This window comes from Dipodomys spectabilis, unplaced genomic scaffold (genome assembly GCF_019054845.1).
Source record: "Dipodomys spectabilis isolate Male_0828 unplaced genomic scaffold, ASM1905484v1 ptg000365l, whole genome shotgun sequence".
Classification (NCBI taxonomy): domain Eukaryota; kingdom Metazoa; phylum Chordata; class Mammalia; order Rodentia; family Heteromyidae; genus Dipodomys; species Dipodomys spectabilis.
The window spans coordinates 9008704-9018829 of record NW_024871042.1 but is presented as its reverse complement, the minus strand read 5'-3'; positions in this window follow the sequence as shown (position 1 = coordinate 9018829).

Sequence of the window (10126 nt, the reverse complement as noted above, 5' to 3'; positions counted from 1 at the left end):
TCAGGTTATCTACTTGCCCACATTGACATTTATATTCTGTGGGACTTGCAACAACATTCCTTTGGTTACTATAGAAATAATTAACAAATAGAGTGGCTCTGGGGTTTCTGGGCAAAGCTCCATCTTTCTTGTTTCCAGGATTCCTTGTCTGTATTTATTTGGTGTTGATGCAATACCCCTTTTCCTTTCCACAAAGAAATTACTTCAGTCCAAATGACTGGCCATTCAGTTCCCTCTCTCCATTCTCTGCCCCAGTAGACAGTAACAGGGAGCAGGGATGGGTTAGCAGAGGTACACAGGCTTTTCTGAAGTGTATTCTGGGTTTTTCTACCAACTTTCTTTATCTCACTGGTTGTTTAGGAAGATATACAATTCCAAATGCATAATTATTTTCCAGATTTTTTGGAGACAAGGTCTTGATTATATAAAAATGTATATTATAGAGATAGATATAGATATAATCAGGCTGCCTTGAACTTGAGACTTTTTTAACTTTTTTATTTTTTATTATAAAGATGATGGAGAGAGGAGTTAGTTACAGAAGTCAACTAATAACTACATTTCTCTTTGAACCATGTTACCCTTTCCCTCATTCTCCTCCAGTTTTTCCTTCCTGTCCCCACCCACAAGTTGTATGGCTCATTTTCCAGTGTCTAGTGAGTACCACTGCTGCATTTGTTCACCCTTTCTGTGCTTTCCATTACACTCCCAAAGACAAATAAGCTAGCAAAGTAGACAAAAGGAAAAGACAACAGAAAGAGCAGCAACAACAAAAATCTCATGTTTCCATTAAAAAATACTATATGAGCATATGCATATGGCTATTGGGCCTCTGTGCTCTGTTCCTGTGAATATCCTCATCTGGTCTCACTGTGTGAATGTCTAGAGACATGTATAATTTATCTTGTTCCAGGTGTGTGTGTGTGTGTGTGTGTGTATTTTTTAAATTTTTTTTTATCAGTTGTGGGGCCTGAACTCTGGGCCTGGGTGCTGTCCCTCACCTCTTCAGCTCAAGGCTAGCACTCTACCACTTGAGCCACAGCACCATTTCTGGCTTTTTTTCTGCTTATAAGGTGCTGAGGAATCGAACCCAGGGCCTCATGCATGCGAGGCAAGCACTCTATCACTGAGCCACCTTCCCAGCCCCATGTGTGTGTATTTTAACCATCCAGTGTGTTAACTTGTAGATTTATAGGCACATTCTAGTTACTACAAATGAGGGAAACCATGCAACCTATGTTTCTTTGAGTCTGGCTTACTTCACTTAATATTTTTTTCCCGGCTTTCTATTTCCTTATAAATAGTATAATATCATTCTTTCTGATGGAAGAGTAGATTCCATTATGTATATATACCACATTTTCTTGATTCATTCATCTACTGAGGAGCATCTGGGTTGATTCCCTATCTTGGCTATGGTAAACAATGCTGTAATAAACATCGTGTGCTGGTAGCTTTAGTGTGGCTTTGTGTTCTATTGGATAAATGCCTAGGGAACTTGAAACTTTTGTCTCAGCTTTCCAAGAGGCTGGGACTCTAGGAACACACCATGCTTTATAATGATGCTATTTGGGATGGAAAAGAAGTACATTCTACAGTCACTACATAGAACACTCTACACACATCTACTAGCTGATGTTTGTTGATCATGCTGTTCAAGTCTGTGTCTTTTCTTACTTCTACCAGCGGTTTCTGAATGAAATGTTAAAATCTCCCATGCTGGATGGGTAAGGGTTTGTCTATGTCTCCTTCCAGTAATCTAATGTTTTTTTCACAGAAACGATTTGTATTTATTGTATGTTTATCTAACATAACTATTTACATATTTGTCTGATATAGTTGTTGTATGTTATATGTCATTTAAAATTATTATTAAACTATCTGGGGGAACTATCTCCCTGTTGCCAGGCTACATCCCAGAATTTTGGAGATGGGATAGGCTTTCCAGATGACTAATGGACAATGAAAGTTGGTCACCAGTCTCAAAGTTCAGCTGCAGTTCAGTTACCAGCTGAATTTTTGCCACTGCTGCCTGGCACATGAATTTTCTTTTCCCTTCTCATAGGGAAGGCCAAGGCCACACAGCCTTTGTTGCACATTCTAACCACAGTGCTGGCCCTGGACTCTGGAGGAAACAAACTGGAAAAGCCTAAGTGGAGCGTAACAAATGGAAGAAGGCAGTCCTTGTCCGCTTAGTGTTATCCTTTCTGGCTGTGAATGTTAGAGAGCTGGACAGGAAACTGTGACCTTGAAAAAAATGCAGCTACTTTAAAATCAGTCAATGGGTTCAGCAGGCCTTCCGTTCTACAAGTTTATAAACACTTTTGCCCCACACTTGCTTACTTATGAGGACTTAAAAAGCCAGCAGCACCTCCAGGCATTGTGAGGCTGTTGAGTTTGCTTTTTGTGCTTGTAGCTCATACTGATAAGCACTGCAAACATCACCAGCCAATAACCCTATTGCAAATTACCTTGTTGCTTCCTCACTCACAATCCTTCCTCATACTCAGGCTACAGCAACTTGTTAACAACTTACCCCAGAGGGAGAAAAGGAAAAACAGCTGGATGTTAGCTACCCTACCGCATTATTAACAAACTTGTAAGGACGGAAGGAGTTTAGAGAACTTGAAATAATCAGCATTGGCAGCTCCTCTTGCCATGGACTAGAATTTTCTCGGTAAGCGTCACCAGTTCGGTAACCTTGGGTTTTCTTTCTCTGTCCCTGTAGATTATGTTCTGTAATACAGTTTTCTGAGTAAACTCATATTGGGTAATTTCTTTCCTAAAGAAAGATAATCAGACTCCACATAGAGCTCCCCTATGACCCAGCAATCCCACTTTTGGGCATTTACCCAAATGTTTATAAACAAGACCACACTAAAGCTACCAGCACAACTATGTTTATTGCAGCATTCTTTACCATAGGTAAGATATGGAACCAACCCAGGTGCCCCTCAGTAGATGAATGGATCAAGAAAATGTGGTATATATACACAATGGAATTCTATGCCTCCATTAGAAAAAATGACATTGCCCCATTTATTAGGAAATGGAAAGACTTGGAAAAAATTATATTAAGTGAAGTAAGCCATGCCCAAAGAAACAGGTCCCATGGTTTCCCTTATCTGCAATAGCAGTATATGTCTGAGACAAGCAGAAAAGGTCAGATAAGTTGATGTTAGGGAATGTTAGGGGATTGAACCCTAAGATAAGTATTCAAATGTTTTTTTTTTTCTTTCATGCAATTGTTTCTAAGATATTTATAAGATGATTTCTTTGTTGATTTGTATGTCCCTCCTCCATGATATAACCCCTGCTTTCACTGTATCTGATGTTGGTATAATTTGTGGAGGAGAAGGGCAAAAATAAATTGTTTAACTAGGGATACAGGTGGACCCATTGCAACAATGAGATGTACAAGTCGTTATGTTGAAAAACCAACTTTACAACTTTGGTGGGGGGGGGGGGGAGGATCGGGTGGGAGAAGGTGGGGGGAATATGAGAAGGGATGGGAAGGGGAAACAAAGAGGAGGCAACAATGCTTGATAAGAAATGTCCTCGTTACCTTGCCCATGTAATTGTAACTCCTCTGTACGGTATTCTCACAATTAAAAAAAAAAAGAATGTAAAAAAGAAAAAAGAAAAAAAGAAACTATGTTGGCCTTCCTTCCACTTGAACAATGTTGTGGAAAACAGATGCATCTCTGGACTTCTTTGGTTCTTTCCAGAACCTATTTTTTCCAGATTGTTTTTCCATTGATACAGAAAAGTTCCAAACTGTGGTTACTATTATTTATTGTATTGATAGTTTTAAGCATGGGAAAATGGATAAAAGGGATTTCAAACTTCATTTGTGTGAAAAATGTTCATTCATTATCTAAATTCAAAAAACCTAAATTACTATAGGCACTGTTTCTTTGGTAAAAAGAAGAGCATGAGGGTCAGAGATAGTCTTCCATGTAGGAGTCTTGGAGGATCTGACTATATAGTGGACTGACTTTGAGTAGTAGGTTGCCATGATGGGTCTTTTCAACACTTCTTGTTTGGCAGTAGAAGTCTGGTGAAACAAACACATTTGTCTCTGACTCTTTCAGGAAGTCCAAGGCTGATATTGATTGTGTAAGATAATACTTGTCCTCCTACCATTTCCTTCTAAGTAATTTTACTTATATTTGGGATTTTGGAACTAGTAGCAGCTTATATGTAACAGTCTCCTGTGGAGCGATTTAAGAGCGAAACTTCAGTATCTGTATTACAATATAGTGGTGTCATAACAGTTCTTTATATTTTACAATATAAGATAAATAACAATGGTTTTCTTAGCAAATCTAGCTAAATTATGTATCATTAGCATTATGATAATAGTGTGTCAAAGTTTACAGATCACTTTATTTTCAAAAGAAAATCAATCAGAATATTGATATTTTTGAAATGTCTATTATAAGGCATGTCTATTTCCAGAAGCAATGTTACCTGCATTTCCAGTTTCCTATTTTTGTCATGTAGCTTATTAATTTTGCATTTTGTTCAAATTATAGCTTACTATATATTACTTGTGCTACAAGAAATGGAGTACAGGGCTGGGAAGGTGGCTCAGTGGTAGAGCGCTTGCCTGCATGCATGAGGCCCTGGGTTCGATTCTTCAGCACCACATAAGCAGAAAAGAAAAAAGCTGGAATTGGCGCTGTGGCTTAAGTGGTAGAGTGCTAGCCTTGAGGTGAAGAGCTGAGGGACAGCGCCCAGGCCCAGAGTTCAAGCCCCACGACCGGACCTCCCCCCCAACCCCCCAAAGGACCTTCCCCCACCCCCCCAAAAAAGGAAAAAGAAATGGAGTACAAATTTTTTTTTTAAAAGAAAGATAATCACCCAAACCCATACATCTCTTCATTAATGAGGATCAAGAAAACACAGAACTCTTCCAAGTATGAGAGAATTTTTCCTTTGGGGAAAAAAGGCAGGACAATAATAATCAAAACAGAAGTGATATGCTGCTTTCAAGAAATAGTTTTCAGAGCCAGGTGCTGGTGGCTCATGCCTGTAATCCTAGTTACTCAGGAGGCTGAGATCTGAGGATTGTGGTTCAAAGCCAGCCCCAGGCAGGAAAGTCTGACACTTTTTTTTGGGAGGGGGTCTGGTCGTGGGGCCTGAACTCTGGGCCTGGGCGCTGTCCCTCAGCTCTTCACCTCAAGGCTAGCGCTCTACCACTGAGCCACCTTCCCAGCCCTTGTGACACTCTTATCTCCAACTAACCACCAGAAAACTGGAAGTGGTGCAGTGGCTCAAGTGGTAGAGTGCTCGCCTTGAGCTAAGAGTGAAGGGACAGTGCCCAAGCCCAGAGTTCAAGCCCCATGACCCAACAAAAAAAAAAAGAAAAAAGAAAAAGAAAAAAAAGAAATAGTTTTCAGGTATATTAATAAGTGATCTCTGCCAGCCACAAAATGTCAACATTAAGAGAACAATGGGGTTGGTGAATTTAGCTTTCAACCAGGTAACCAATATGAATAGCCTGTGCTAACAGTGACTGATGAAATTCTTTTCTAGTAAGCATGTTTTCCTTACAAGACTGAGTTGACTTTTTTTCTTAAAAATCTCCCCTGAATAGGAAATAAAAGCAATGTTCCTAGTTTCCTAGGTTTTAAACCCTCACATTTCCCACTATCTGCTTCTCAGTGGAGCAGACATGCAATTGCTACACTTGACCTGTCCAGCCCCTATCTGCAACACATTGTTTGCCATGATCCTGTCTGCAGCATGGGCCATGGACTACAGGATCGTGTCTTCTATCACAGAACGTCACCTCTGGTTTGACTACCTCCTTGTCAATGGACATCCCAGGAGTCTGGACAGAGGCTGTGGTTACTTGGTGTAGAATATCTGAAATGGGTAGCTATGGCCATATCGAGGAAGAAGGTGCAGGATGCCAGACAAGACACACTCAGGAGCAGCCTGAACTGCTATACAAATAACAGTTCTATGGGACTGCTAGGGATTATTTACCTCAGTTAAAAAGTACCTGGAGGGAGGTGGTTGTGGCGACAGGTCAGCAGTCTATGGACTTTTTCTGTTCTCAGCCTGTTCACTCAAGGTATGTGTTCCAAGCATACTACAGGCATAGAAAAGGCAGGATCCGTCCCATTTGTCTATCAGAAAAGCAAAAATCTTCCTAGAGAACAACAGAATTCCTAGATCTGTTCTATTTTATGCCAAGAATCCTGCCTGTGGCCATCTTAGCTTCACAAGCTGGAAAAGTGACGCTTTCTCTTTTAGGGCTCCACAGTGGAATGGGGAGAGCCAAACAGCAGGATTTGTCAAGGAAGTGGGATGCAGACACAAGGCAACTCAAAGCACAGGAGTGTATATGGTGGAGAGTGACCTGGCTCCTGTTTTTCTAGGTCCTCTTTCAGTCCCATGTACTGAAAGGGCCCAAGTGTTGTGCTGTCTGTGCCTAAGTTCTATAGCAACAAAATCCCTTTATTCCATACTAATAAAGATCATTTCCAAAAAATACTTCCTTCAACTTTCCAAGATGATTTTTTTTCTAAGACATGGTCTGGCTATATTGTCCAGGCTGGCTTGAACTCCCAGGTTTGTGACCACAGACCTTACTTAGACCCTGCAGTATCTGGGATTATTGGTGCATGCCACCATCACTGGCCCTCCATCTTAAGCTGGTTTTGTGGATGTTGTTGTCTGGTAAGTAAATATCTAAGATGCTTTGAGGTAAGCAGCTCTTTATGTTCTCTATCTTCACTTTCTGTTGTTCATTTGAATTGAAACTGAAGCTTCCCACCATGAAACAATTTACCTCTTCTAAATAGATTCCTCTTCCTATTTTCCTTGGCTTGTGGGCAGGGAGGAGAATTCAGCATACTACTTGCATTTCTTTGACCCTTTTAGACAATTCTTCCTTGGTCATTCAGTAACCTGCAAGTCTATTTGTGGTCATACCTGGGTTGTTTATTAGTTCCAGGGCACCCTACTCGTCTCTTCTTGCTTGCCTCTTGTTCTTCCTATTCCCCAATCTACCTCCTAATCTTATGCAAGGCTTGATGCACAGATTACTTTCCCCAAGTCTCTGGTCACTCCTACCTGTTGGCACTTGCTCTTCCTCAAGAAAACACAGGACATGTTGTTGACAAGTTTTCCTGTGTCAGCCTTTATAATGGCTATAATGAATGCATCTTATCTCCACTCCCAGATCATAATGCTCACCTTAATCCTCCCCACCCTTTTTAAAAATAGTATTTGCCTTTCAGGAAATATTTGTGCAAAGGATTTGAGGGCCAGGCATGATATCACATATCTGAACCCCAACTAAGAGGAAGGTAGAGACAGAAGAAGAGTGGTTCAAGACTAGTCCAGGGCAAAAAGTGAGACCCTAGAAGAAAAAATAACTACTGCAAAAAAAGGGCTGGGTGTGTGGGTTAAATGGTAGAATATTTGCCTAGCAAGTTTAAGGATCCTGAGTTAAAACATCACACACTCACACACACACACACACACACACACACACACACACACACACACACACACGCGCGCGCACTGGACTAGAAGTCCAGGTTGTTTCTAGATTTAGTTTTGAAGCACATTGTTGGCTGCCCACCCAACATCATGTGCTGTTTCCATGCTGGCAGAACTCTGGTTTTGTTGAGATAAACACTCTCCATATAGGCCAGTGTTTTAGTGGAAGTGAGCTCCACTCTTAGTTCCAACTCAGTGTTTTTCAGCTAAGGGCTATTGTTCCTTAGGGGACATCTGAAAATTTCTGGGAACATTTATGATTAGCAAAATGTGTAAGTTTTTCATCATTATAACAAATTGAGGTATTCGACTTATAAAGAGAAATGGTTTGATTTGGATCTAAGTTTTAGAGGCCTCAGTCTATTGTGGTGGGAATGTATAGTGGAGCAAACTGCTCAATTCATGGCAGGAAAGTGAGAAAGCAGAAGAGGAAGGGGCTTTAGTCTCACAATCCCCTTTAAGGGTATATTCCCAATGACCTAAAGACCTCCCACTAGGCCACCTTTTAAAGGTTCAAGAATCTCCCAACAGAACTACATGCTGGGGATCAAGCCTTTGCCCCAAAAGCCTTTGAGGTTCTAGATTCAAAGTATAGGACACAACTAGGTGGGATGCTACTGGCATCTAGTAAGTAGAAATCAAGGATGCTGCTAACATCCTGTAATGCATATGACAGGTTTCCTTCCACTAGTCTAAAAGGCTAACAGTAATTGTAAAAGGCTAACAGTAAATGTAATTAGTCACAGTGGTCCAATTTATATGAAATTACCTGGCACAATGACAGAATGAAGATGATGTGATTGGTAGCTAGGCTGAAGAGTGGCACAGTGGGACTGAGAACTGAAAACACAATAAACTAAAAACACAATAAAAAGGACTTCACCATGACTCAGAAACAGAAAAATTGCGTTGTATAACATAAGCGATCTGTGTTCAAACTATTTTAATACCAGTTCATTCAGATTCATGTGCTCTAAGATAAGACAGAGTTCTGCTTCCAGTAACTCCACTTGGAAGCATGTGTTTTAGAGATAAAATAATGTCTCAGTTTATGGATTCTGACTAATCCTTCCCAAGACCATCCCCAAACCTCATGAAGAGCCAGGCTTCTATAACTCTTCTTGTGGAGATTCTTACAGATTCTCTGATGAATTCTTTTGCTGCAGTAAATTCAATGAACCCATTATTTTTTGAATGGTTATGTTCCTATCTATTTTTGGTAGATAAATTTTCACACTGAGTATGGATAACTTCAATGCATGAGCTTATGAATACTCTTTGGAAATGTTTAAAGTGCCTTAGAAACAAGAGAGTCTGTTTGGGAATTTGGGAAGAAATTTTCAGCAATGATACTGGAAGTAGGTCCTGAATGACAAAAGCAGATCTAGCCATTGGTGAAGGAAATGTATTAGAAGAAAAAAGAACTAAATGGACAAAGGCAGGGAGGCATACATTCAGAAATGGCAAGCAATTATGTTTCTGAAATGGAATTTAGGGCACGAAGGACAATCCTGAAAGGCAGGAGAGGCCGGAACACACAGCACTTCATTAAAATTATCCCTGATACAAAATCTGTCCCAGCTGTATTCAATGATTTGAAAACAAATGTTTCTAAGGCCTGAATCACATCCTAGGGATCTCTATAGAACTGGATTTGCATAGTAATTCTCCATCTCAAGCTAGTTCTTTAACACCAATGAATAGAGAACACTCACATGGAATTAGTGCCACCTAGCTCTGAAAAAGGTAATGACATGTTTAGATCTGAAAACCCTTTATGTGCAATATGGAAATTCTTAAATGTGTTTTGAACATGCTTTCCCCAGTTCATTATGTAACATGTAACAGGACTTTGTGTCCACTGTCTAGGATTCCCCTTCCTTGTCTTTTCCTCTTAATCCCATTTATCCTTCTATCTGTGTCAAGTACTTTCACAAGATCAAATTTTCCTCCGTAAAGCAATTGTAACATTAAAACACAAACAGCCTGATAAAACGTGTCTATTATTCCATTAGATTAACTTCTCGTTTCCTCTCCCTCCCTTCCCCCCCTTCTTTCTCTGAGCTCCTTTTACTCTAGTACTCTACCACTTGAGCCACAGCACCACTTGCAGCTTTTGCGGGGGGAGGGGGGGGGGGTCCGGTCATGGGGCCTGAACTCTGGGCCTGGGCGCTGTCCTTCTTCAGCTCAAGGTTAGCACTCTACAACTTAAGCCACAGCGCCACTTCCGGCTTTTTTCTTTTTGCTTATGGGGTGCTGAGGAATAGAACCCAGGGCCTCATGCATGCAAGGCAAGCACTCTTACCACTGAGCCACCTTCCCAGCCCCTCTGTAATTAATTGGAGAGGAGTGTCATGGACTTTCCTGCCTGGGCTGGTTTTGAACTGCGATCATCAAATCTCAGCCTCCTAGAGCTAGGATTACAGGTGTAAGCCATCAGCGCCTGGTTAGTTTAATTTCTGTAAGAAAGGGATCTTGTCTGTGACTTGCTCACCACCTATAAATACTCTTGGCTCACGATGCTGTGGATAAACCAAGGGACACTTGGTTCTTGTTTCTTTAAACTTTATTATTAAGGGTAAATTCTATTTGCATCTACCCCTAC